At 50.8% G+C, this 26,643-nt stretch overlaps 1 protein-coding gene and 1 non-coding gene across 2 annotated transcripts in view; both read right to left on the minus strand.

Annotated features, from left to right (window-relative positions):
- The window catches only part of NINJ2 (ninjurin 2), a 71,626-nt gene that overhangs the window by 38,361 nt on the left and 6,622 nt on the right, over positions 1-26,643 (minus strand). The window lies entirely within an intron of this gene.
- TRNAE-CUC (transfer RNA glutamic acid (anticodon CUC)) lies at positions 7,775-7,847 on the minus strand. The gene has a single exon. It is a non-coding gene; the product is annotated as a tRNA-Glu (tRNA).

The following is a 26,643-nucleotide window of genomic DNA, read 5'->3' on the forward strand; positions in this document are numbered from 1 at the left end:
AAGGCTGGTACCTGCCTCAATAGCATCAGAAGAAAGAGGCTGGTATACCAGCCTGTACTGGTATACCAGAGTATACTGCCACAGGCTCCCCGGCTCGTCCCTCTGGAGTCAAAGCCCTGCTGAGCTGAGAAGCCCAGTCTAGCACCTGACCCCCATCCCCACCGCCCAGCATCCCTTGGCCTCCAGACCTGTCCTCACTCCAGCTGCAGAGCCCCCAGTCCTGCCCAAGCATGGTCCTTGTGCCCTGCCTTCCCTGGCATGTCATTAAGGGTTTTTAGTAAAGCTCTCAGGCTCCTCGAGGTGAAAGGACTAACCTGGCCCTGGGGGTTTTCTCCCAGGTCCCTGAGTCTCCCAGGCGGAGGCTCACAGGGTGTCCCCCACCCCTATGGTGTCGACGGGTTCTCTGCTCCTCACGTGCTCCCCAAGCAGGATGTTCTGATTTCCTCACCAGCTCTCTCTCTGTTGAGCCGCAGAAGGTGGGCGACCACCAAGGGGTGGCAGAGCCAGGCGCTTCTTCCTAGGAACTGGCTTCTGCTTCCCAAGTCCACCTCAAGCCACCGCTGTCCAGCGGGCGGCCTCGGTCATCACCAAGCCCTGCTGTCCCCGACTCTGGGCGCTCCTCTGGCATTGCAAGTCAAAGACCCCCCCCCACCACGTGGAGGCAGGGCTGTGCTCTGGGCAGTAGTTCAGGCTCCGGGGTCATCCTCTCTAAGTATGAACCCTGGCTCTGCCCCGGGCTAGCGACCTTGACCTTTACCCACTGTAAAATGATGTCCAGAAGAGTTCCTTCTTACGGAGATATTTAGAGGATTAAGTGAGATAATGTTAAAGTGTCAGCCTTCAGGAAGGGCAAGCACAGTGGTTTTCTTTTCTGAGAAATGTCTATGTTAGCCCTGCGGTCACCCTATGGATTCTGGTCAGCAGGTCTTCCTCGGATGGCCCAGGCGAGTGGCCTTCCCTGCCTGACCCAGGGCCCTTCCTGCCGCAGAGCAGCTGACTTCCTCCTGGGCCTGGGGACAGTGTAGACAGATGCGGAAGAGCTGCCCCGGGGTCACCGACCTCCTGCTCCAGACGGGACGTGCCGTGGGTATGGAGGTCTTGCGTCACCTTTTAAACTTTCTGTCCTCCTTCTGTGGCTGTGCTGGGTCCTGGTTGCTGGGTGGGCTTACCCTTGTTGCGGCGAGCAAGGCTCCTCTCTAGTTGTGCTGCACAGGATCCTCGATGCGGTGGCTTCTCTTGTTGCAGAGCACGGGCTCTAGGCCCACAAGCTGCAGTAGTTGCAGCACAGGGGGGTATCAGTCGTTGTGGTGCACGGGCTCTGTTGCCTCAGTCATGTGGGATCCTCCCGGACCAGGAATCGAACCGGGTCCCCTGTATTGGCAGGTGGATTCTTGGCCCCTGGACCTCTAGCGAAGTCCTTGTGTCACTTTCTTAAGGGTCACCTTGTTTTCCTTTGCCCAGTTTATGTGACGACATAGTTTAACTTGGTCACCATCTTCACAGTCTTTTCTGGAGAGAAGGATTAGACTTTGCGGTGTGCAAGTAGGAGGCTTGTTCACAGCACCCAGCCCTGGAGAGTCAGAGCATGTAGATGGAGCGTGGAGGGGCCGCAGCCCAGCCTCCCTCCCTCCCTGACTTCCTGTGGCGGGGGTGGCTTTGAGAAAGCTGCCACAAGAGCTCCTTTCTCTTTTCCCGGCCTTCACCAGCCCAGATCCCTCCCTCCCTCCCCGTGGCCTCTCTCCCCCACAAGAACTGTCAGGAGGAAGAACAGGGCAGCCAGGAAATAGCCCAATATCCTCTTTCCGCTTCTCTGGCTCCCACCTGGGGAAGGGATAGCATGAGAGCCGCCATGTCCTTCTGCAATGTCTCCAGGGCCACCCTTCATGTTGTTTGCATAGAGTTTATGTATTAGTGAGCTTGGTTCATCAGACACTCCCCTGACTTCTCCCTGACACAGTAAGCTCCCATAAAGAGGTGTGTGTTTGCACTTGGCTTCAAGGAACTTGTGGTTTCCACTGGGATATTCACTGTCAGCTCTGTTACTCCGGCTGGGTAACTTGGGTTAACCTGACCATTCATCTGGCCTATAAAATGGGAACCCCTGTAACCCCTGTCTTCTACATGAGGTTGTCAGGAGGATTTTAAGTTGAGTTAGTACAGGTAAAATCATTTCACAAACTGTCAAGATGAGGTCAAAATTCCAGCTGTTATCACTGAATAACATTGAATAACCAGTGAATAACAGTGCTGCAGTCATCTGAAAGGAATAAAGCACTTTCCAGAGGTAACAGGATCTAACTTACTAATTCAACGTCAAACTGAGTGAAGGCCCCACGTGCCCCACCACTGCCGAGTTCTTTAGGGTGCTGGATCGCGGCAGCCTTATTCTGTCAACAGGCCTGTCCCAGCGCGTGGGAACCCCTGGCCGGAGAATGCCAAGGTTTTGCCCTGACTGCACTGTGGTCAGAGAACCTGGCGAGGTCAGTGTTGGGGTGGGGGTAGCAGTGGGGTTGGTGTTGAGAAGGCCTCACAGTTTTAGGCTCCAGAATGTCACATGAGGAATCTCATGTGCAGTGGTGCCCTGCCCCTCCACTTTACAGATGGAAAAACTGAGGTTCAGAGAGGCCTATGGCCGGCTCAAGACTCCACCAGGCCTCGGTTAGCAGACTGGGGGGACCCAGTGAGGTCCGTGGGGCAGCACCCCACAGCTGAGGGCTGTCTCAGCCCAGCTGCAGTGCCAGAGCGTGGGCTCAGGGGAGACGGGGCTGTTGGCTCAGCAGCTGAACTGCCTCTTACCCCAGACGTCCCGTCTCTGTCTGCAGAGGAAAAGTGGCTCTCGGCCTCCCAGGGGAGCAGAAGGCAAACACACTCAGTTCACAAGAGCCCCTAAGAAGTGACGAGAACCTAGCTGACCACACCTCCCTGGGCTCTGCCTGGCCTGCCGCCACCGCCCGGACTCCTGAGCCACCCAGCCCGGTGCAGAAAACCAGGTCTCATGCCCTCCGAGCAGAGCCAGGGGCCCACAGACAAGAGGTCCTCCAAAAGGTCAGGTTTCTTTCTGAAAAAAACAAACACCAGCAGGCTCATGAGCCCTGTGGGGATGGGACAGGGAACGGGATCCTGTAGTGTCTTTGGAGGGAGGGGAAGCTGGAAAGGCATTTCTCTCTGGAGTGGGGATGTTTGTTCCCAGGACCATTGGATTTAATTCAGCAAGTCCTTGTTTGCGGGCCATGGTGTGTCCAGCTCCAAGCTGGGCGCTGGGGGTGACGGAGACAGAATATATCTAAGACTTGGTGCCCGCTTCCGAGGAGCTCGCTGGGGTTTAAGACTCTCACGTGGGAGTCAGGAGAGACACAAGGCAGGCAAAGAGAAAATGCTTTGGAAGGAGTGAAAAACCAGTGTGGTACCACGTGGTTCTGAAAGTCATCATGGAAAGAGGCTTTTTTCAAAAAGAAAAAAAAGGAGGGGGAGGGGCTTTTTTATTTATTTAAAATATCCATTTAACTGCACTGGCATGGGGATCTTTAGTTGTGGCCTTTGGGATCTAGTTCCCCAACCAGGGATGGACCCCAGCCCCCTGCATTGGAGTGCTGAGCCTTAGCCAGGGAAGTCCAGGAGCCCGTCCATTTTAGTTAGTGAGTTAGTGAGGGAGGGGGCCTCTTAGGACAGAGAGCAGCCTGGGTTCTCAACCACAGTTTCCTCATCTGTGAAGTGAAGAGCTGAAATTAGACCAACGAGTCCTGCTTTGTGAGAGGGGAGGGTCCTCGGTTACCATACAGGGTCCTTAAAACCTGATGCCCACTAAGCATTGTCTCCAGAACAAATAGATCACCTCACACAGAGCTGCTGTGCTGTTCTCCAAGCACACAGAGATGCTGCTGTAATTTTAAGATGTATTAAAAGGATTATTTAATGCCCTGTAGTTTTCTATCAACACACAGCTTTTCGTTCACAGACACTAAAAGTACAATTACAACTACCTGGAGGAATCCGAAAGAGTGTTTTTTAAAAAATATGTATTTCTTTGGCTGCACCAGGTCTTAGTTCTGGCAGGTAGGCTCTTTAGTTGTGGCATGTGGTATCTAGCCCTCTTGACCAGGGATTGAACCCGGCACCTCTGCCTTGGGAGCTTAGAGTCTTAGCCACTGGACCCCCAGGAAAGTCCCCAGAAGAGTTTCTGAAGTGTTCAAGAGGTACAGGCTGGAAGAGTTTGGCTCCTGCAGGATGAGATGAAGGGTGTGCGCAGCCTCTCCTGGACTGGTTCCTAGTCCAGCCTGACAACCGAGCCCCTTCCCTCCTGGCCTCGGTCTACCTGCAGAGGCAGCAGAGCCTGGAGCAGGTGTTGTGTGGCAGTGAGGACAGGACGGAAGGAAGGGGACAGGCGAGGAGAGGACAGCTTCTGCAAGAAAACCCGGGAAGCCTCAGGATGCTGCACATGTGAAGGTCTTTTTAAAAAGGCAACCTGTCACTTCCCTACATTTGTCATTGTTTCCCACTGCACACGTCCGCAGCACGTGGGAAGTGGGAGGGGTTGGAATGTCCTACGAATTCCCCCGACGCCCAGTTTCCCACCTTTATCCTCTAGAAAAATGCCTTGTGTTGTTTTGTTTAACTTTTCAGGAGGTCACAGGCCCATTAAGAATCTGATAAAGGTTACAGACCCTTGTTCCAGAGAGTATGCAGCCACGCCTAGCGGTGCAGGGTTCATTCTCACCATCTCAGGGGGAGCCCCCGTGGGCACCCCACCCCACCCACCCCCAGCCCCAGGGTGAGGACGTCCTGCTCTCACTCAGGTTGCTTTCAATACACTTGCATTTTCTTTCTCCTTGTTTTCCACAGATCCAAGCCCTAAAGTTTCAGAGGACTGTTATTTTATTTATTTATTTTAAAAATGTATTCGTTTATTTGGCTGGGCCTGGATTAGTTGAGGCGTGAGGGATCTTCAGTTGCAGCCTATGGGATCTTCCTTGTGGTACATGACCTCTCTTAGTTGGGGCATGAATACTCTTGGTTGTGGCATGCAGGATTTAGTTCCCTGACCAGGGATCAAACCTGGGTCCCCCTGCTTTGGAAGCGCAGAGTCTTAACCACTAGACCACCAGAGCCATCCCTCAGAGGATATTAATGGGACCTCGAAATGTCCCCTTTCCCAAACTGGTTGTTATAGGCTCCTTAGGTTTGGGAGACTCATCAGATCCGTGCTCCAAGATGGAGTATCGCATGTGCGGGCCTCCCCTGGAGCCAGGCTCTCTGGGCGGCTGGTGGGAGGTGAATGGAGCCAAGACAGGGGCTTGGGAGCAGAATCCACCCCAGAGTCAGGAACTCCCCCAACAGTGCTGTTTTTATACATTTCTATGCTTGAAACTATGGACCTGCAGCTCTGTGATCCCTGGAATAGTAAGAATGTCTTTTCTCCAGGAAGGACCCCAGCTGCCATGCCCCTTCCCACCCTCACTCCGCAGGACAGCTCCCCTTTTGCCTTCAGATCCAGGTGAAGATACCTGTTCTGCTGAGACAGCCTGCTCAGTGCTTCAAGACACCGAATGAATGAGCCAAAATCAGGGAGGGGCTTCTTTCATCCACACAAGACATTGCTCTGAATCTGAACGTCCAGTGGTTGCTTATCAACCTGGGCCCAAGCTCAGTTGGCCCAGAAGCACACATTGTCAGACTTAGTTTCCTTCCATCATGTTCCCTGAGTTGAGGGAGGGGCAGAGGCCTGGAGGGGCTTGGAGGAAACCAGCCGGTCCACCAGGGAGGGTCTGGGCTGCTGGGCTTGGTGAGGGTGCCATGGTTCACACTGCATGGGGGAGGGACATTCCCCAAATGCCAGGATGTCGGACAACATTGCAAAGAATGAACTTCATTTCTATTGCGGCCCTTCCTCTCCCCCCACCCTGAACTCTGGTCCCATCCCTTTCCTCTGCAGTGAGCCGTGCAAATGACGCATTGTTCTCCACAGTCTCACCCTGCTGGGCCTTCTAGGACCCTAATTGGATCCTTGCCTAGACATCTTTACAGGCTGTGTAAAGCCAGGAGCACCTCGAGGGCAGATTGGCAGGGGGATCCACATACAAATTGCTCCCCTGGATTATTTTATTCTTTGATTTAGAAAATTTAATTTATCCAATAAATACTTATGGAGTGCTAATCAGGTCAGGATGCTAGGATACGAGGAACACAGAGCTATACTAGGATGTGGGCAAATATAAGAACAAATGAGATTTGGGTTCTGCTTTCAGAGAACCAGCTGTCTGCTGGAGGAAATAAGATGCTTAAATAAATACAGGTTATTATTGTTGTTCAGTCACTAAATCATGTCCAACTCTTTGTGACCCCCATGGACTACAGCACACCAGGCTCCTCTGTCCTTCACTTTCTCCTAGAGTTTGCTCAGATTCATGCCCATTAAGTTGGTGATGCTGTCTAACCATCTCATCCTCTGCCACCGACTTCTCCTTTTGCCTTCAATATTTTCCAACATTGGGGTCTTTTCTAAGTCGGCTCTTCACATCAGGTGGCCAAAGTATTGGTGCTTCAGCATCAGTATCAGTCCTTCCAATGAGTGTTCAGGGTTGATTTCCTTTAGGATTGACTGGAGGAGGAAATGACAAACCACTCCGGTATTCTTGCTGCAAGAATCTTGGCACTTACATAGCTTCTTATACCAAGTAGTCAATCAATGAATACGAAAGAAATAGATAACCTGATAGTGAGTAGCTAGAGTGTGAGCAAGATTTTCATTTAATATCAGAGAACCTGTCCCTTTGAATAAGGACGGGTATTTTCTTGCCTGAAATGCTCTCTGTTCTCAGATGTACAATCCCTCTATAACTTGGCAGCTCTGGTGAGACATCCCGAGGATATTGGAGGCTGGAGACCTGGGGTGGCTGAGTCTGTTCTCAAGACGGATGTTGTTCCCAGTGCCAGGCGCTGTTAGGGTTTCCTTGGGCCTGGTGAGCATTAACCTGAAGTCACTACAGCTTCCGGGCCTGTTCCCAGCGGGCCTTCGTCACACAAAGTCCCAAGGCTGAGCTGGATCCCTCTGTGGTCTGGTCCGGGGGAGAGAACCAGGTGTGCAAGAAGGCGGTGTGAGCTAAGGGTTATTACAGAGAGTGTCTGGGCCCTGGCCTCCTGGACTCCTTTCCTAGTTCCGTCACCCCAGGACTAGGAACCTGTGGACAAGCCCTTCTCCCCTGCAGGCTCGGCCTGTTGGCCACAGCTTCCCAGACACTGAGTGCTCATGACATGTACAGGCCTCCTGCTCACAGAGGCCAAGTTACACCAAGGGCTGCAGGGCTGCGTGGAGGGATGAGGCAAGGCACCTGCCTCTGCGGGTTTCACTCTTATTGAACAGAGGTGAAACCGAAGAAAATCATGGCACAGCAGTTACGAGTGTAACAGCAGAGTCTGGCTGCCTGGTTCACGTATGGCTGTCTCATGAGCTGACACTGGGCAATCACCTAACGGTCTTACAGATCAGGAGACTAAGATACTCAGCATCTTAGTCTCCTGATCTGTAGGATCATCACACTTAACTGTATAGGAGGGCTACTGCAGGTCAACTAGGCCATGTGAAGTCCTTAGTACAGGGCCAGCACACGTAAGAACCCCTCAATTGTTTATTATTATTATTACCGAGTTAAATAATAACATCAGACCTGAAAACATAGGGCATGAGGAAGTTTTCCAGGCCATCTCTTTAGAGTATAAGTTTTTTTGTTTGTTTGATTTGATTTTGTTTTGGCTTCGCTGCACGGCCTGTGGATCTCAGCTCCCCAGCCAGGGATTGAACCTGAGCCCTCGGCAGTGAGAGGGCAGAGTCCTAACCACTGGACCACCAGGGAATTCCCCAGTGTCTAATTTTCCTGATAGAAGATGGCCCTGTCCTTTCCTTTTAGAGATTGCCCCAACACATACCCAGGGCCTGGCGGTCAAACAGGGGCTCGAACATTGGGGGAAATGTAATGAAGCCTGCTTTCCTCTTGGAGATTCCCCCAACACCCCAGGGCCTAGTAGTCAAATAGGTGCTTGAACATTGGGGGAAATGTAATGAAGCCTGTTTCTAATTTTCAAACGAATGGCACAGATAATAGGGAATTTAGGACTATGAGACTGGCGGTGTGAGCTGGGCAGGCAGGGAGGGATTCATGGAGGAGGTGAGACTGACATGGACTTGACAGGTGTGGGTAGGATTTGGATGGACAACGCAAAGCAAGGAAGATCCCACTTATAAAAGCCCAGAGGAGAAAGGGGATTCAGGAGAGGTGGGGCAGACTTGGGGGACATGGCTGTGGCCCTCCACACGCACACACACAGGGTGGCAGTGGTGAGCCCAGAGCCTGGGCTCTGACTGTGGGGCCAGGCCCAGAGGTGGAGCCAGAATCTGTGCGGCAGATTTCTGGCCCAGCAACAGGAGCCCATCAGCTGCCCAAGAGACCCTGGCCAGAGCCCTGGTCAGTCGGCAAGGCCAAGTTCTGTCTGTCTGGCTCCTCTTTCACACCAGACAGCCGGCTACCTGGCATGAGAAGCAGCTGTCACCAGGGCAGGGGTGCAGACCCCACATCACAGCCAGGCGTGACCTGTCCACCACAATTCGCTCTGACCCCGGGCTGAGCTGGTGTCCTACTCAGGGTGGAGAAGTGACCTCGGGCCCGAGCCTCTGACCACCTCTATGTCACAGCCCTTTCCCCAGGGGGCAGGTGGGGAGCGGGTTTTCCCTTTCTGCACATGCCCTGAGCATCTCTCTGAGGGGTCTGTACACAGGGCATTTCCTCAGTTTCCTGACAAGGAAAGAGAACGCATCACCACGGTGACGCTCATGTGCTGCAGGCCAGGCCTGTCCTATAGACCATCATCACAATGTCCCTGTGAGGCCAGTGCTGCCAGGAAGGAGCTCACACAGCTAGTAAGCAGGCCACACAGCTGGTAAGGAAGTCACACAAGTAGTGAGCAGGTCACACAACTAGTGAGCAGGTCACACAACTGGTAAACAGGTCACACAGCTAGTAAGCAGGTCACACAAGTAGCAAGATAGGGTTTGAACCCAGGCCGTCCAGCTCTGCTGGCCGCCGTGCCACCCGGATGGAGGCAGCACAGGTCCGCACAGGGGGCAGCAGCCTGTCTTCCTGGTCCGTCCATCAACAAGCTGAGACCCACTGTCCGTCCAGGTGACAGAAACGAGACCCCAGTCCCTGGCGCCCTGCAGGCCCCTCGATCCCCGCTCAGGGAAACTGAACCAGACCAAATCCTCCCAGGCCCCTTCCTGGAGATGGAGCGCTTGGAGCCTGCCTGCCTGTGAAGCTTTAACACCTGAAGGAAGCGTTTTTGAAGGAAAGTGACTCTCCAGTCATAATTATAACCAGAGTGGCCGGCTGCCCTCTACAAGGAAAGCTGGTTCTAAATATAGTGGGACGCTGACCCTCCCCTTTGTAGGTGCCCTCACTTGGGGTAGGGGGTGGCTGTGTGCCTGGGCCCTCTTGCCTGAGACCCCAGCTCAGCCTCTCCCCTCCTGGGCAGGCGGCTGCCGAGCCACCCACCCCCATGAGGGTGGGAGGAGGGGGTCGACCTCATGCCTGAGGCTCTGGACGGGTAAGAGCTGCTGCTTAAGTAGGTGCCCGGATCCAGGGTGCATCTGAAAACCGAGATGCCTTCAACTGTTGAGCGAGAAAGGGGTTAAGCCTGGGATCTGGAGGAGGAGGGGAGGCACATGTGGGTCTGGTGGGGAGGAACCATAGCTCCTGTCTCAGGCTTGGGGCTTGGGGCTTTCAGCTCCATTTCTATTTCTAACCCAGCGCCAGGCCCTTGAGCACTGCTTGCTGTACTCAGCCTAGCAATTTGGCGACGGCCACAGGTATGTATATAACAGAACAGGATGCTCTTAGGACAGAAGTTCTGGAAGAAACCCCAAACGGAAGGCCGGCCCCTACACCCCCGCTGGGCAGTCTCTAATGACCCCTGGGGAATGTTCTGGACATGCGTGGGCATCTGCAAATTTACTCACCTGACAGTTGCCTCTGCCTCCTGACCCCTGGGAACAGAAATGGGAAATATAGACTCCTCATGTTGTGCGTGGTGCTTTTTAATCATTCTGATTCCATCTTCAGTTAAGGGGGAAAGGTGGTGAAAAAAATAACACCAAAGCACAAAGGTTTCTAGGACATTTTGACTGAAACTCCTGGAAGGCTGGAATTAGGTATGAATAGGGTAGAACCCCAGATTTCTGTAATACTCCTTAGGGGACTGAGTTTACTCTATGCCCTTTAAAATTAGAGGAGATTTTTCACCACTTCAGAATTATAGCAGAAAGGCTTATAGATTTGAAGATAACATAACTGCACTGTGAAGAAGCCCAAAATATTTGGTAAGGATGCTCAAGTTAGGGGAGTTCAGCTGAAATAGTAATTTGTGGGTGAAATCTTAGCTAGGAAATTGGCTGCAGAATCACCCACTGATTGAAGGAAGGTTGGGGGTGGATGAAGTTTGTACCAGGCTCAGGACATGGAAAAGGATTCAGTAAAGCTAGGAGTTGAGTGTGCTCAGAGTTTAAAGTCCTAACCAGCCCTAGGGTATCTGAGGCATGACCAGTAAGTAGAGTCAGAGATTCCATTCAGCAGAAGCAGACAGGAAAACAAATCTCTTTACTTTGTTTGTCCTGGTTGAAAACCAAACACGGTAGCCATGTGAATAGATGCCAGAGCCGGGAGTGTCCAGGCAGGGAGGGGAGGGTAAAAACGCAGCCAGCCTCTAACCAAGGGGAAGGCCAGCCTAAAGGCCCTCCCCATGCCATCATCCAGCTCTGCGCTCTGGAATGGTCACCAGTGTCCTGGCATCTCCCTGATTCTAGCCCACAGGACACTTCCTGGTTAGCCTCTCTTCCTGTGATCCCTGGCAAGGGATGTCAGAATGTCACCTGGCAAGACTCAGCCTCCCTGTCTGGGACTGAGAGGCTTGAACCCCTTGAATGTGGCCCAGGTAGTTCTCAGCTGTTGTGGGAAAGCATTGGATGAAGAGGAAGCTCCAGGTCCTGTTGAGGCTCAGCATCTCAGGAAGGGAGCTGGGAGGAAGTGGGGGGAGGGAGGAGAAGTAGGGAGAAGGTTCTCAAGGTCAGTTGTAGGGTCCCCCAGTTTTCACCTTCTCAACACAGACAAGTTCCAGCTGACCCACTAATAGCTTTAGACAACTTGACCTTTTATAGAAACGAAGAAACTTTGTTGTTTCTTCCTTGCTTCAGTCTATAAAATTACAGCCCTGCCGTAGCTTGGAAGTGCTGGGGGCACGGCACCGTGATGAGGCAATCTGGAAGGGTGCCAGCAGAACCGACGGTGGAGATTTTATGCCGTTAACACAAAAGACTAGTGGGCTGGGTTGAATGTGGGCAAGGCGTCATAGGATCTTAGGTCCAGCGCGTTTCCTAACAGCAGATTTCAATAAGCGGGGCTGTGTATACACCTCAGTCTGGAGTTGGACTTGGGGCAGAGATGGACTGTGTTTCTTCCCGAAGAAGCCCTATGAGAAATAAGTCAGTTCCTCTTCTCCAGTAATCTCGTCCACATCCCCTTCTGGACCAACCTACCCATAAGGGGCCCCCATACTCTTATTCAGAAAATTAGTCACACCTTTTAAGAACTTTTAAGGGTGACCTACTGTCTAAATAAATCAAGCGCACATTCCTTTGCTTGGTTATTTAAAGTCCTACATAACTTAGCGCACCGCACCCCCAGCCACCCACTCGAGCTCTCTCCTACACACCTGCCCATCTAGTCCAGCTGCCCTTCTCACGTCTCCAGAGGGCTCACTTCTTCCTGCCTTTGCGTTGCAATACCCAGTTTCCTTCACTTTCAACTTAGAATCTTTTTTTTTCCAATACCGTTTTATTTGTATACGATTTTAAAGGTTACTTTCCATTTACACTTATTACAAAGTGTTGGCTATATTCCCCACGCTGTACAATACATCCTTGAACCTCCTGTACACCCAGTCATTCGTGCTGACCACTCCCCCGCCCATGCTGTCCCTCCTCCACACTGGTAACCACTAGGCTTTTCTCTGTATCTGTGAGTCTGCTTCTCTGGTTATACTGACCACTTTCCAACTCCCAGTTTTTTTTAATTTGACTTATTCATTTGTTTTTGGCTGTGCTGGGTCTTTGTTGCTGCGAGGGCGTTTCTCCAGCTGAGGGGAGCAGGGGCTGGTCTCTAGTCACAGTGCATGGGCTTCTCGTTGCCGTGGCTTCTGTTGAGGAGCGCAGGCTCCAGGGCACATGGGCTTCAGTACTGGCAGCTCCCAGGCTCTAGAGCACAGGCTCAATAGTTGCAACACACAGGCTTTGTTGCCTCGTGGCATCCTCCCAACCCAGGGACTAAACCCATGCCTCCTGCATTGGCAGGCAGATTCTTTACCCCTGAGCCACCAGGGAAGCCCTTAACCGCGAATCTTAATTTACTTTTCCCCTTTACCAATCCGCTGAAGTCCCCACCTTTGGAGATTTTTCCAACTATTTCCATTTTAATCTCTCCCATCTCCAAGTACTCTTCAAGACACACACACACACACACACACACACACTGTGCCCCTCTAACTGCACTGTACGCTACCACGAATATGGATTTAATGTTACAGAGCTCCACACAAAGTGAATAACTGTTGGTTCATTGTCATCCTTCTACTTCTGTGAGTTAAAGGCTAAACACACATACAACACCAGTCTCGTCCCTGTTGTGTGGAATTTCAAAACAACATAACTTGAAGCATATTTGGGTCCTCTAAGTTTGGTAACAGGGAAAAAAAAATGTAGAGAATGTTTGTGCCCAAGATAGTAAGTGGATGGATTCAGACAGAATAAACAGCTTGCTCAACACTGACAATCTGGATGCTTATCGGAAAATTGGGCACCTTGAGAATGTTGTACTCATGCTGACATTCAAATCCAGGGCCTCCTAACATTAAATTCCTTTGAGGTTAAGACTGTTCCTCCTTATTCTCCTTCTCTTTGAGGGAGTGGATACAAGTATTAAAGGAGATTGGAAGAAACTATATATGTCTTAAAATGGAACAGAGCAAGCATATAGACCAATGGAGTAGAGAGTCAGAAATAATTTATTTTTGACAAAGGTGCTGAGACCATTCAACAGGGAGAGGGCAATCTTTGCAGCAAACTGGAAAAAGTGGATATTCTCACATGGACAAGAATGAAACTGGACACACAAAAGTTAACTCTGAATGGATCAAAGACCTAAACTTAAGAGCTAAAACTATAGAACTCTTAGAAGAAAACACAGAAGGAAATCTTTGTGACATTGGATGTGGCAATACATGCCAAGATATGATACCAAAAACACAAACAAATAGGTAATAAAGAAAATAGATAATTTCAACTCCATCAAAATTAAGAACTTTTATGCACTAAAGGACAAACAAAAACAATCCGATTCAAAACTGGACAAAGACTTGAATAGGCATTTCTCCAAAAAAAGATACACAAATGGCCAATAAGCACATAAAAAGACATTCAAAATTATTAGTCATTAAGGAACCACAGATCAAAATGCCAAAAAGATACCACCTCTTACCCATTAGGATGACTATTATAAAAAATAAATACAAAAAAAGAGCAAGGATGTGGCTGCTGCTGCTGCTGCTAAGTCGCTTCAGTCGTGTCTGACTCTGTGTGACCCCATAGATGGAAGCCCGCCAGGCTCCCCTGTCCCTGGGATTCTCCAGGCAAGAGTACTGGAGTGGGCTGCCATTGCCTTCTCCGGCAAGGATGTGGAGAAATCATGAAATCTCAAGCCTCAGGAGAATCACAAGCTGGTGAGAATATAAGATGATGCAGTTGCTGTGGGTAACAGTCAGGCAGTCCCTCCAGAAGATAAACAGAATCACACACTATCCAGCAATTCCTCTCCCAGGTGGAATTTCAATCCTAACCCCAAAGGATTCAAAGCAGGGACTCAACAGATACTTGTGTCCCAGTGATCACCACAGTGTTCACAGCCAGAAGTTGGAGGCTACCCAAGTTGTCTGTCAACAGATGAATGGACAAACAAAACGTGGTCCATACATACAATGGAATATTACTCAGCATTAAAAAGGAAGGGAATTCTGACTCATGCTGCAACATTGAAAACATTATGCTAAGTGAAATGTCAGTCACAAAAGGACAAATATCACATGATTCTACTTATGTGAGAGACCCTAGGAAAGGTAAAGTCATAGAGACAGGAAGTAGAAGGACAGTTGCCAGGAGCTGGGAGTTAGTGTTGAATGGGTATGGAATTTCTGTTTGAGATGATGAAAGCATTTTGGAAACAGAGTGGTGATGGCTGTGCCCTGTTATGAATGTATTTAATGCCACTGAACTGACACTTCAGCATGGTTAAAATGGTAAATTTTGTGGTACAGATGTTTAAACCACCACTATTTTAAGAAAAAGAATATAAATTCTATCATGAGGAAACCATCAGACAAATCCAACCCATGGGTCATTCACCAGAGTGACTGACCTAGAATCTTAAAAAATGTCAAGATGATAAAAGGGAAACAAAAGGGAATTGGGTCCTGTTACAGATGGGAGGCGTTGTAAAAGACAGGACACCCAAACGCAGTGACTAATCCTTGATTTTATATATATTTATATATATATATATTTTATATATATATAATATTTATATATATTATGTATATATTATAATATATATATAATATTTACTTATGTGCCTGTGCCTGATCTTTGTTGCAGCATGTGGGATCTATTAATAGTTACCCGACCAGGGATCCAACCTAGGCCAGCGACATTGAGAGCCCAGAGTTGTAGCCACTGGACTACCAAGGAAGCCCTTCCTTGATTACATTTTAATTTACAAATAGAGGTCATTGTGTGGACAATTAGGAAAAAGTGAATATGAGCTGTGTATCAATATTGAATTTCTTTAGAACGAACGTGACACTAGGTCTGTGTAGGAGAATATGTATGAAAGCCGATCTATGTGAAGTGTTTAGGGATGGTATCTGCAGCTTATTTCCAACTGAGGGAGGAAATGTGTATCTATGGAAGGAGATGAAGTACTTATGACAGCGTTGATGAATGTAGGTGAAGAGTTTAATGATATTATTGTCCAAGTCTTTCCACTTTCCTGTACTGGAAAATTAAAAGTTAGAGGAAAAAGTGGGATGGTCATTCAAATGAGGGGGAAATGCTGACTCTCTGTGACCCCGAGAGCAGAATGTGGATCTATTTGCCACACTGGGCCATCCTGTCTTACTGACCTCACTCCCTGGAGGAACTGCCACGGACTCTTTCTTTCTTTTTAATATTCACCTATTTATCTGGCTGTGCCACATCTTCCTCCCGGCATGCAGATCTGGTTCTCTGCCCGGGGATCAAGCCCCAGCCTCCTGCATTAGGAGCTCGGAGTCTTAGCCACTAGACCACCAGGGAAGTCCCATGACGTGGATTCTTTGGGAGGTGAGAATAGAGCTCCCGTCAAAAGCGACTGGCGAGAGGCCCTCCACCCCCGGCCAGGGTGGCTTCTCTGCTCCCCCTCAGCAGTCTGTCCACACCACCCACTTTGGTCGCTTGTGAATCTACTGCGTTGTGCTTCTCTACACATTGAAGTTTTGAGCCCCTATGGCATGACCACCTCTCGCTTTTCCTGTAACTCTCCCTCCCCCAACACCCCTAACCCCAGGCTTTGTACAGAGCTAAATCCATAGTAAGTGCCTGATAAATATTTCTCTATTCATAGACTATTGACTTTGTCAACACAGAGGCATGTGTGGAAGCGTAAGTGGTCAAGGCTGAGGTTAAAAGATTTACTGCCACTAAGGTAGTAAAAGGCTGCTGGTAGGGCCTTGCAAAAGGAATGTCAAGTGTAGGCTTTGACACCCCCTAATTCTCTGAGGCAGCCAAGTGTGACTGATTTAGGTAGTGACTTGGGCTCAGGGGTGGGGTAAAATACAACCTTGGCAAAAGCTTCCAAGTACCTACGTACAGAATGTCCCCAACCTGACCTATGGGGCAGCTATTCTCACGACCCAGGAAGCAGGGCCAGACAGAGGATGGAGGGCCTCTTGTTCTGGCTCCTGGAACAGACTTGCTGTGCCTGGAGGGGTCTGCACCCCCTGGGATTCAAGCAGAGCAGCATGGGCCCCCAGCAGAAGGTGGAGGGGAGGACAGCCCCCGGAAGCACATCGGCAGGAAAGGGCTGCCCACGCCTGCGAGCTGCAGGAGCCACCAGGCCTGCTGCATTCCACCTCCAGCTGGGACACCAGTGCTGCTGTGTTGCAGCTTGTAAGGGAGTGCAGGCGTGTCCTTCCTGCCCTGAGTAATCTTTCAGTGAGGCTGGAAGAACTAATGGGTAAATTTCCTCTCTGTCCCTCCCAGCCAAGGCTTCCAGGAGGCAGGCCCTCAGCTGCATCGTTACAATCTGTTGTTATTCCTATTAAATCACTAGGCTGGACACTTAAATTTTAAATTCAGTTGAATATTTTATTACATGCCTTCTTGTATTGGTCTCTGATTATTTCACTCAAGTCCTGGGTTCCCCCACAAAATCACAAGCTTCTTGGGGAACATGCTCTGTGTGACTCTGCCACCTATGCTTCCTCTCACATCCCGTATGGACAGAGTAAATATTAGGTGCCCAATAAATATGAGAATGGATAAATAATCTATTGTATATCCATATTGTGTAATACTTAAAAAGTGTGCAGCACTTAAAAAGAATGAGATGGTCCTACACATTCGGATATGGAAAAATTTCCAATTCATATTATTATGTCAGAAGGAAAAAAAAAAAGCAACCAGGCATTGTATGAAACCCTTTATGAGGGCTCCCCTGGTGGTTGGTCTAGTGGTTGAGAATCTGCCTTGCAGTACAGGGGACACCGGTTCAATCCCTGGCCTGGGAGGATCCCACATGCTGAGGGGCAACTAAACCTCTGCATCACCATGACCAAGCCTAAGCGCCTACGTGTCCTAGAGCCTGCGCTCTGCAACAGGAGAAGCCCCCGTAGGTAAGAAGCCCCTGCCCCGCAACTAGAGCAGCCCTCCGCTTGCCACAACTAGGGAAAAGCCTTTGCACAACCACGAAGACCCAGTGCAGCCAAAAATAAAAATAAATTAAAAAAAAAGAAACACTTTATATATTATAGAAAGGACTAACAGAAGAAACAAGGGCTGGTCCAAATATCTGTTTATTTCCTTTCTCACATACACTCTCAGTCACATACATTGTTGTAACTAGTGTAGAACCCAGTTATTTCCTCGATTTTCCTTTTCAAAAGAAATTGTTGTTAATTAAAGAAATGACATGTGTAAGGTAGTTATTGGAGGACTTGTCACGATAATGGTCACACTCATAGAGCACTTACATGGGGCAGGCATTTCTTAGTGTTTCACCAGAATTCATTCATTTCACCCCCATAACAATCCTATAAGAAACCGAGGCACAGAGAGGTTAAATAATTTGCCGTAGGTTAGACAGCTCAGCAGGGAAACGGAAGACCCAGGATTCAAGTCCAAGCCATCCAGAGTCAGAGCCTGCTTTCTTGACCACTGTGCTGAACATGTTAAAACGTGTGCCCCTTTCGCACCCTCTCCCCTCCTCCTCCTTCGTATGCTCAGTGACGGCACTCAGAATAGTGTGTGACAATTAACCGCAAAGAAGAATCCTGTTTCCCACCCTAACCTGTGGCTTCATCTGTGGATTTGAAGGTGTGAGGTACCTATAAGAGCTCCTGCTACCTTCTGGAAACTGTTTGTGGGTGGTTACTGAGAGAACATGACCATCTACCACGATTGCGTTTGTTTAGTTGCTAAGTCGCATCCGACTCTTTGTGACCCCATGGACCCCGCCAGGTTCCTCTATCCATGGGATTTCCCAAGCAAGAATACTGGAGTGGGTTGCTGTTCCCTTCTCCAGGGGATCTTCCTGACCCAGGAAACAAACCCGAGTCTCTTACATCTCCAATGTTGGCAGGCAGATTCTTCATCACTAGTGCTATCTGGGAAGCCTGATTGTGTTTGCGTGTGTGGTGTACACAGATTCTCTAGCAAGTGCCTCCAAAGGGGCTTCCCTGGTGGCTCAGACAGTACAGAATCTTCCTGCAATGAAGAGACCCAGGGTTCTATTAAGTAGAATCTCGGCTTAGCAGACAAGGCTGATGATTATGGGTGTAATGAACCCTACCCGATGGGAGGGGAGGGTAGACTGGACAACTTTTTGAGGATGGTAGGTAGGTAGGTGGATGGTTCTGGGCTCCTCTAAGCCCCGATGCATGACAACCAACACCACCTACAAGTGAATCAGGGGTCTTTGCACCAGGCCCAGGCCCCCAGGGGGCTGCATTTTGTGCTGTTTCACGTTAAACTCAAATGCCTCAAATTTGCCAGATCTATCATCACAACAACATGTAGCCCCAGCTCACACGTGGAATGTTTGCTCTCTGGCAGCCAAATGCATTGGAACAGGCAGGGGTGATCTCATAAGGCAGGGAAGCTGAGCAGTCAGTCAGATGATTCATACATTATTGAGATGGAGGAAGCGAGCATCATTTAATGAAAATATCTGGGCGCTGCACAATCAGGAATCTCCAGATGTGTGGCAGCTTAGGAACCATCTTATCTAAAGTCCTTTTACAAACGTGGAAACTGAAGCTTTACAAAACGGTAGGGATTAGCTTCCAGCCTAAGAAAAGTTAAAGTGGTTTTTTTATTTATTTAAATACAGTACTCCTGGAGCCCCAGCGCTATGGGCTCAGACCTCCCCCTCTCTGGCTCCAGGGCCTTCAACTACAGCCATCAATTCATCTCAGGTGCCTGATAGCTTTTTTGTTCCTCCTTGCCTTTCAACGGTATTTTTAGCTGTTGAACACCCTGTTCAGATCATTTTACTTCCACTAGGAGAATCACCTCCCGCCCTGCCCTCTCTGTAGCTCTGAAGTTGCAGATGCCCCCACCCATCCCTGCTGGATGGAGGGCTGGAGCTTGGACAAGAGTTAAGAAGGGATCTGCATAAGTTGTTTGCATCCCCTTTGTCTAGCTTCTCTCTTATATAGTTATGTTTACAAGGTGGAATTACTTGGCGAAATGCTTGTACTATTTTTAAATAGTAAAGACCAGCCATGGCCTTACAGATGTCCCATCAAAACACAAAAACCCTGTCTTCCAGGTGTACAGTGTATCTGACTTTTAAAGCTGTTACTTTCTCACACTATTCTGCCCTCCCACTGGGAAAAGTTTTCTCCAGGGGAATGTGAGATGTGTCTACTACAAGGCGACAAGTAGAAGAGGACCTAGGACCTGGCTGTCTTTCTCAGGCACTCTGAGCACTGGAGGGCGATTGTGCCCAAGCCTCGCTTTCTCCTTCCCTGGGTTCCCGACCTTTATGCCTGATTTGCAGATGAGCTTCAGTGCGAGAGGCCTTGGACACATGCGGGGCCTTACCTTTCTCTGCTGGGTCAGGGGGCAGGAAGGGGCATGAGGATGAGGGGAGGAACGTGCCTTAAGCCAGGATGCTCCTCACAGAAGCCAGCAAAGAATTCCAGATCGCTCGTTTTGATTAGATCCCTGCGCTGAAGAAAACAGGCTCCAGGGGAAATCGTTTCCAACAATTCCCTAGAGCTAGGTTATTTCCTAGCCTGCCCACCCTACCCCACCCCCGCAAATGTCTCTGAAGACAGTGTGACTCGAGGGTAGAGTCGGGCAGACCACAACCATTCTTCAGCAGGGTCCTGGCTTGGCCTTACCCAGAGGGAGAGCAGTGCAGGGGAAAGTGCACAGTGCTGCAGCCAGCCAGCCAGCCAAGGAGGTGAACCCCAGCTGAACCACTTCCGCGAGCTGTGACATTCAGCAAATTAAGTTCTCTGAACTGCATGTTTTCTCACCTGTAATGGGGGGAGGGAGGATGGGTAAGGATATCCGCACCGTTGCCCTAAAAAATCAGGCCCAAAAACAAAAAAAAAGACGCAAACAAGACGCAAATGGTCTGTTTGACATAAAGTAAGTTCTCTGAAAGCGGCGTCTGTGGTCACTGGTGAGCTAAGGGAAGCGTAGGGAAACTCAGCAGGAAGCCAAGGCCGCGGGCCGGAGAAGGAACCGAAATAGCCCCGGCGGTTCCACGGTCAGCGGGTCCGCCAGCCCCAAGGGAAGAGGCCCTCTACCATCGGGCTGGAGCCGCCGAGTGGGGAGGGGGTGTTTTGCTCCAGAAAAGGGTGAGGATTGGCCTCGGCCTTCAGCGGGGGAAGGAAGCGATAAAGCCACGTAACAAAAGCTCAAGGCCAAACCCACCGCCCGCCCAGCGCCGCACCGCGGCTTCCTCCCGAAGCCCTACCGAGTCAGCTGACTTCGCGGTCTTGCTGCCGGGCCCGCAGAGCGGCCCCCCGGGCTCCTCTCAGCCAATCGGCGGCGGTCCGGCCCCTTGCAGCCAATCGACGACGGCCCGGCCTCCTCTCAGCCAATCGGCGGCGGCTCTATCCCTCTCAGCCAATCTGGGCCTGCGCGCTGGCCTCTGGTGGCGCGTGGGGCGGGAAAGGCCCTCTGTAGAGCATTGCTTGTAAAGCAAGCAGTCCGGTCTGTGTAACGAATATTCCTCTTTCCACGGGGCCTCTGCCGGCGTCCTCACTGGGCCGAGTCGGCTCTGGAGCCCTCAGCATCCATTAGGGACTGTCAGGCACGGGAAGCAGCGCCCATTCTCCTCTCCAGAACCAGCCAGCTACCCGAGACCCTCGCTGGCCCCAGCTGACCGCCCCGCATCTTGCTCGCTGACTGGCTGTTGCAGCCTCTCAGCCTCGCAGCCTGGACTGGGGTGGGGGTGGGGTGGTCTTTGCAAGTACACGTCGGAAGAAATGCTTGTACCCCTGAAGTCCAGCCCGCGCGGGCCCAGATGCTGCTACTTAAGAGCCGAACTCGGCTACTCAAGACAGACTTGCGTCTGTCTTGCTGTGTGGCCTGGGAGGGGACCTCCCACTTTATCCCTACAGGTATCCTGTAGGGGCGGATCATTGTTTTTGTCCTGCAGTTGAGGAACCCCATGTGCCCAGAACAACAGTTCTGCTACTATTGAGGGTTGGTTTGCAAAGAAGCCAGAATTAATTCTAAGTAACCGGGCTCCATACTGGCACACTGCGTAGAGGGTTCAGACTCAAACCCTCAGGGCTCCTTTGTTTGCGGGAGGGAGGAAACTGCAAAGCCAATGGATCTGGATCCACATAATATGTCTCACCCGCTTCTGAGGTGGAGCAGTGGTAAAGAATCCACCTGCCGAGCGGGAGATGCGTCTTTGATCTCTGGGTTGGGAAGATCCCCTGGAGAAGGAAATGACAACCCACTCCAGTATTCTTGCTTGGAAAGTCTAATGGACAGAGGAATCTGACGGGCTGTAGTCCATGGAGTTGGGAAAGAGTTGGACATGACTGAGCCCACGTGTGTGTGCACGTACACACGTGCACACACACACACACACACACACGGGCTTTGCTCCTTGGAACAAAGTTAAGAGTCTTTAAAGGCCCTCTCACACTGTGGGAGCAGTCAGTTCACTGTTTAAGTGTGGACCACATTGCCACTTTTGGGGAGAATCCTGAGATAATAGCTCATCTTTCAGCTCTTAGATTAAATAGTGCTTTCCTTGACTCTTCCCCCAACCCCCACCAGCCCACGCCTGGATCAACTGCCTCCTCAAGCACCTTGGCAGCCCTTTTCACCCCGGCGGTTGCCTCTATGCTTGTGTCTCCTGCAGATGGAAGGAAGCTGCCTGAGAGCAGGAAGCACCTCTTGATGACAGCCTCAGCGTTCAGCTGGGATGCGCCAGGGAGGCCAGTGTTCCCCAGGAACTCCATTTGAGAACCACTGAGCTAGAGTTTGAAAAGTAAGTCAAACAGGGAAACTGGAGACAACCGTAAAAGCTTGACCTTTAGTAGTCATGATGATAGTGATCAACACAGTTGTCACTGAGTTTTTATCATGTAACAGGCATTGTGGTCAGTGCTTTAGCACAGGGCTCCACATACTGAAATGGCATTTGAATCTCAGGGGGATCTTGTTCTGATTCAGTCCGTTGGGGTGGGGCCTGAGATTTCTGACATGCTTCCAGGTGATGGTTCATGAATCTCATTTTATGTATGAACTTGTCCTCTTAAAAGCCCCACGAAGTGGTTGTCACTATAATTCCTGTTTTACACACAAGGAAACTGAGAGGTTAAGTATCTGTGAACTTGGGTCAAAATAAATAAACTACAGAGCAGTGTGGAAGGGGACAATGGTGTGAGCATTTACAGTTATAGAAGGAAAAAGCAAAAGCAGAGGAAACAGTCTTTACAAAGGCCTGGTGTGTGGGGGTTGGGGGTGGGGGGTGGCCCCAGCGCTGCACAGATTGCTCCTTCACCCCTTAGGCACCATGTGCACAATACTAGCCTGCCGATGTAGGAGCCAAAGGAGATGAGGGTTCGATCTCTGGATCAGGAAGATCCCCTCTAGAAGGGAATGGCAACCCACTCCAGTGTTCTTGCCTGGAGAAGCCCATGGACGGAGGAGCCTGGTGGGTTACAGTCCTTGGAGTTGCAGAGTCAGAGGTGACCAACATGTACACATAGTACTTAAGCACTTTCGAAATACCCCAAATATTTGAGGCCTGAAAAAAATGTATTAGCACCTGTGTCTGAAAACCAAGTATTTAAATTGATTTTCCAAGATTCAAATGATTAAAAAGCCTTTCAGAAAATTTTTTACATGAAAGCATTTGTATTTAGTGAATGGTATGGGTGTATTTTGGTACATTTGATAAAAAAAACACAGGATAGGGCTGCCTCCCCCTGGCCTAGGACCTACTGAGGATAGGTCGGGCCCTGGCCTCACTGGGTCTGGATGAGATCCTGAGGGCAGCCGGGAACCACAGCTAGAAGCAGGACAGTTCTCTGTGGCTGCAGTGAGAAGAAAGGGCTGGAGGGGGGCCAGGCTGGAGGCCCGGCGGCTTGAGAGCAGATAGCCGCTTACAGCCTCCAGAAGGCAAGAGGATAAAGCCACAGCATTATACAAGCCAATTAGTCTTTGATTCCTCCAGCCCCAATCTGACTCAGCATTCTAAATTTACTTAAGATTTGGGGACATGGGTTTTGCCAAACCCTTTCTCATTAAGGCCAGTGATATTCTGGTGGGGGTTGGGGTGGGATTTGAGAGCACATGTCTGGAGCGGATAGTCAGGAACGTGAACCTCAGCTCTGCTCCTGGCTGTGTGACTTTGCATAAATGATTTAGCTTCTTTGAGCCTCAGATTCCTTGCTGGGTCGCTGTTGTCCTGACTCAGGTCGCTCTGACTTGGGCCTGATGGCCAGCAGCCACAGATGAGCACTGTCCTTGGGAGCCACCAGCCTCCATCCTCCTTCCTACCAGCCTTGCCTGACCTCCCTACTACCTTACAGGTCTAGTATTCATCGCTCAGTCGTGTCCAACTCTTTTGTGACCCTGTGCACTGTAGCCCTCCAGGCTCCTCTATCCATGGTATTTCCCAGGCAAGAATACTGGAGTGGATTGCCATTCCCTTCTCCAGGGGATCTTCCCGACCCAGGGATTGAACCCACGTCTCCCACATTGCAGACAGATTCGTTACCATTTGAGCCACCAGGGAAGCCCCCTTACAGCATCTGGGTTTCCCTTATTAGAGAACTCGTCTTTTTGAGGCTCAGACAGCCCTGCCCTGGACTGGGATGCTGTCCAGGGTCCCTCCCTGTAAAGGGAGTAGATAAGTAGGTCACATTGGGGTGGCGGGGGAGGGTGCTGACTCCTTACAGGAGGAGGAAAAATACTGCAGGTCCCTCCTGTGGAGGATAGAAAAGGCAGCAACAGGGCTCCCCCTGCCCTGTCTCTATCCCTCGGCCTCTCTTTCCCTCTGTCCCTCACAAGGCTGGTCTCCTGCAGGCTGCTATTACTGTGAAATGCCTGTGGGTACAGCACGGGCAATCCTGGACTCCTAGAGTCTGGGGACACCAGTGGACACTGTTGAACTGAAGCTTGTCCACCCTCTGCTCTCCTTCCCACCCCCCAACCCCTGCCTCCTCTTCAAGCTGCCCCCACTAACTGCCAGATTCTGGAGAGGAGAAAGCTCAGCTTTCACAGAGTCCAAAGCTTCTGCTCCTTGAGCCCCATAGCTCCTGGAGACCCAGGGGACTGGGAGGGCACTGGCTGTCTGGCCAGTGATTGCCTGGAGCTGCTGCCAGAATCCGGTTCACAGAGACTGTTGTGGCAACAGAGCGATCATGGGTTTAGCAAGATCTCTGTTCCCACTCCCAGCCCTCACCCTGTTGAAAACCGTTCACAGCAAGGGGTGTGGATGAGCATTCAATTGTGTGGATTTCTGTGAAAACTAGAGAGACAGAGACAGGGCGTGGCCTGAAGGTCCAGCGCTGCCAGCCCTGCCCTGCCCTGACACCCCTAGGGACTGAGCCCTGTCTGAATCATAACACAGGGCGGCCACATTTCTAGGAAACTGCAGCTGAAGGAGAAAGTTCCCAGTTGTGTGAATGAGACTAGCTAGTTGCGTGCAGAGGAGGACTGCGAACCTGTGTCCAGGCAGTCTTCAGGTCCCTGGATTTGGTGCCCAGGCAAGCACGCAGAACAAAGACTGAAGCCTGACCCTGCACCTGGGGCGGGGAACTCCGCCGGTTCCTGGATGGGGGCTGTGGAAACAGGGAGTTCACCTCGGCCAGGCCCACAGGTTTTCCATTTTCCTGGCGTGGGGCCTGGCAAGCTCCCAGCTCTGAGGCTGGCTGTCCGGGACACTGCAGCCCTTCTGCAGAGATACTCCACGTTGCATGACCTCATCTGGCTGCCCTTCCTCCTCCTGTCTCCAAGACCCTGGGCTTTTTTCTCCCCACCCCAAGAGAAAGCATGTGCCCCCTGCTCAGGGCCGTGTGGAGTGCCCAGGGGGAAGTCCCCACTCTTGCCCGGAGTTGCCCTCCTGGTGTGAGAGGCAGGGCTGGGTGACAGAAGAGAGACATCCGTCTTCACAGTGTACTCATCATGCTTAATCTCCCCAGGGTGGTGGGCCTGCCTGACACCTCTCTCCCAGGCTGCAGTACCCCAATGCGTCTCTCATCAGAGTGGGTGTTAGTCCCCCAGGTGTGTGGCAGGCAGGCAGCAGCAGTGACAGTACAGTGGTATCCGCTTTAAAACAAGAAGGTTGGACTCGGGGGCTGAGGCCTTTGTGCTCTCAGAAGGTTCAGAAGGTGACTGACAGCGCCCCTCCCTGGCATCCGCTCCAGCCTGGGCTCTGGCCTTGCCCCCATCCTTTCTGGGTCCTGGGCTGGCTGCTTCCTGCAGGTCAGGTGTGTGTGCTTCCCCTGGGCTCATGGATCTAGGAGTACCTCGGGGAAAGGAGGCCAGCCTTGGAGCTGCTACGCCATCTCCCCACACGACCCCCACCCCTCCGTGCCCCAACATCAATCAGCCATGTCTGAAAGCAGTGGCTCTGAAACTTAACATCCATCAGAATCACCAGGGAATGTACTAGGATACAGATTGCTGGGCCTCATGTCCAGGGCTTCCGAGCTTGTAAATAGGGAGATGTTCAGTCACTTAGTCTTGTCCTTACTCTTTGTGACCCTCTGGAACTGCAGCAGGCCAGGCTCCTCTGTCCTCCACTATCTCCCGGAGTTTGCTCAAACTCATGTCCGTTAAGTTGGTGATGCCATCCAACCATCTTGTCCTCTGTTGCCCTCTTCTCCTGCCTTCACTCTTTCCCAGCATCAGGATCTTTTCCAGAGTCAATTCTTTGCATCAGGTGGCCAAAGTTTTGGAGCTTCAGCTTCAGCATCAGTCCTTCCAATGTATATTCAGGGTTGATTTCCTTTAGGATTGACTGATTTGATCTCCTTGCAGTCCAAGAGACTCTCAAGAGTCTTCTCCAGCACCACAGTTCAAAGGAGCTCAGCCTTCTCTATGGTTTAGCTCTCACATCCATACATGACCACTGGAAAAACCATAGCTTTGACCAGCCGGTCTGGAGGGGGCACTGAGAATTTGCATTTCTAACAAGCTTCCAAGTGACCGGAGGCGGCTGCCCCAGGACCACATGTGAAAACCACCGAGCCAGAGCAGGGCAGAAAGAAAACCTGGGTTTGAGCCCTGGCCCTGCCACCCTCCTGCCCTGATGCCTTGGCCTCCCTGAGCTTCAGCTTGTCCCCTATTAAAGGCGGAGTCATGGTCAATGGGTGGGTGGGAGGTGGGTGGGAGGATTATTTGGTTGGTGTATTTGAAGGACCCTTTCACTGTGCCTGCAAATTGAGTATGTGTTTAGTCAGCAGACATCATATTTACTGAAGCGTTGTCTGCTGTCCATCGGATACTTGGCTCAGTGTGGTGGCTGACGTGGACAGATCGTGTGCATGAGGATTCTAAGGTCCAGCTGAATATCATGTGTCTCTGGACCTCAGTTTTTTCCTCTATAAACAAGGCCTTCATTCTGTTGGGTCTGCTAGGTCTGCCCTATTTCAATGCGAGCAGCCATTTCAAACTCGGCTCTGGGAGGAAGTTAGGTCTTAGGAGGCATGGCCACGTTCTTCATTCTGGCCAACCCCTCTCCAGGGCCTCCATCTGAAAGCCCAGGTGCTTCTGCAGAGCTCAGAACATCATTCATCACCAGAGGCACT

This window comes from Ovis canadensis, chromosome 3, assembly GCF_042477335.2.
Source record: "Ovis canadensis isolate MfBH-ARS-UI-01 breed Bighorn chromosome 3, ARS-UI_OviCan_v2, whole genome shotgun sequence".
Lineage (NCBI taxonomy): Eukaryota > Metazoa > Chordata > Mammalia > Artiodactyla > Bovidae > Ovis > Ovis canadensis.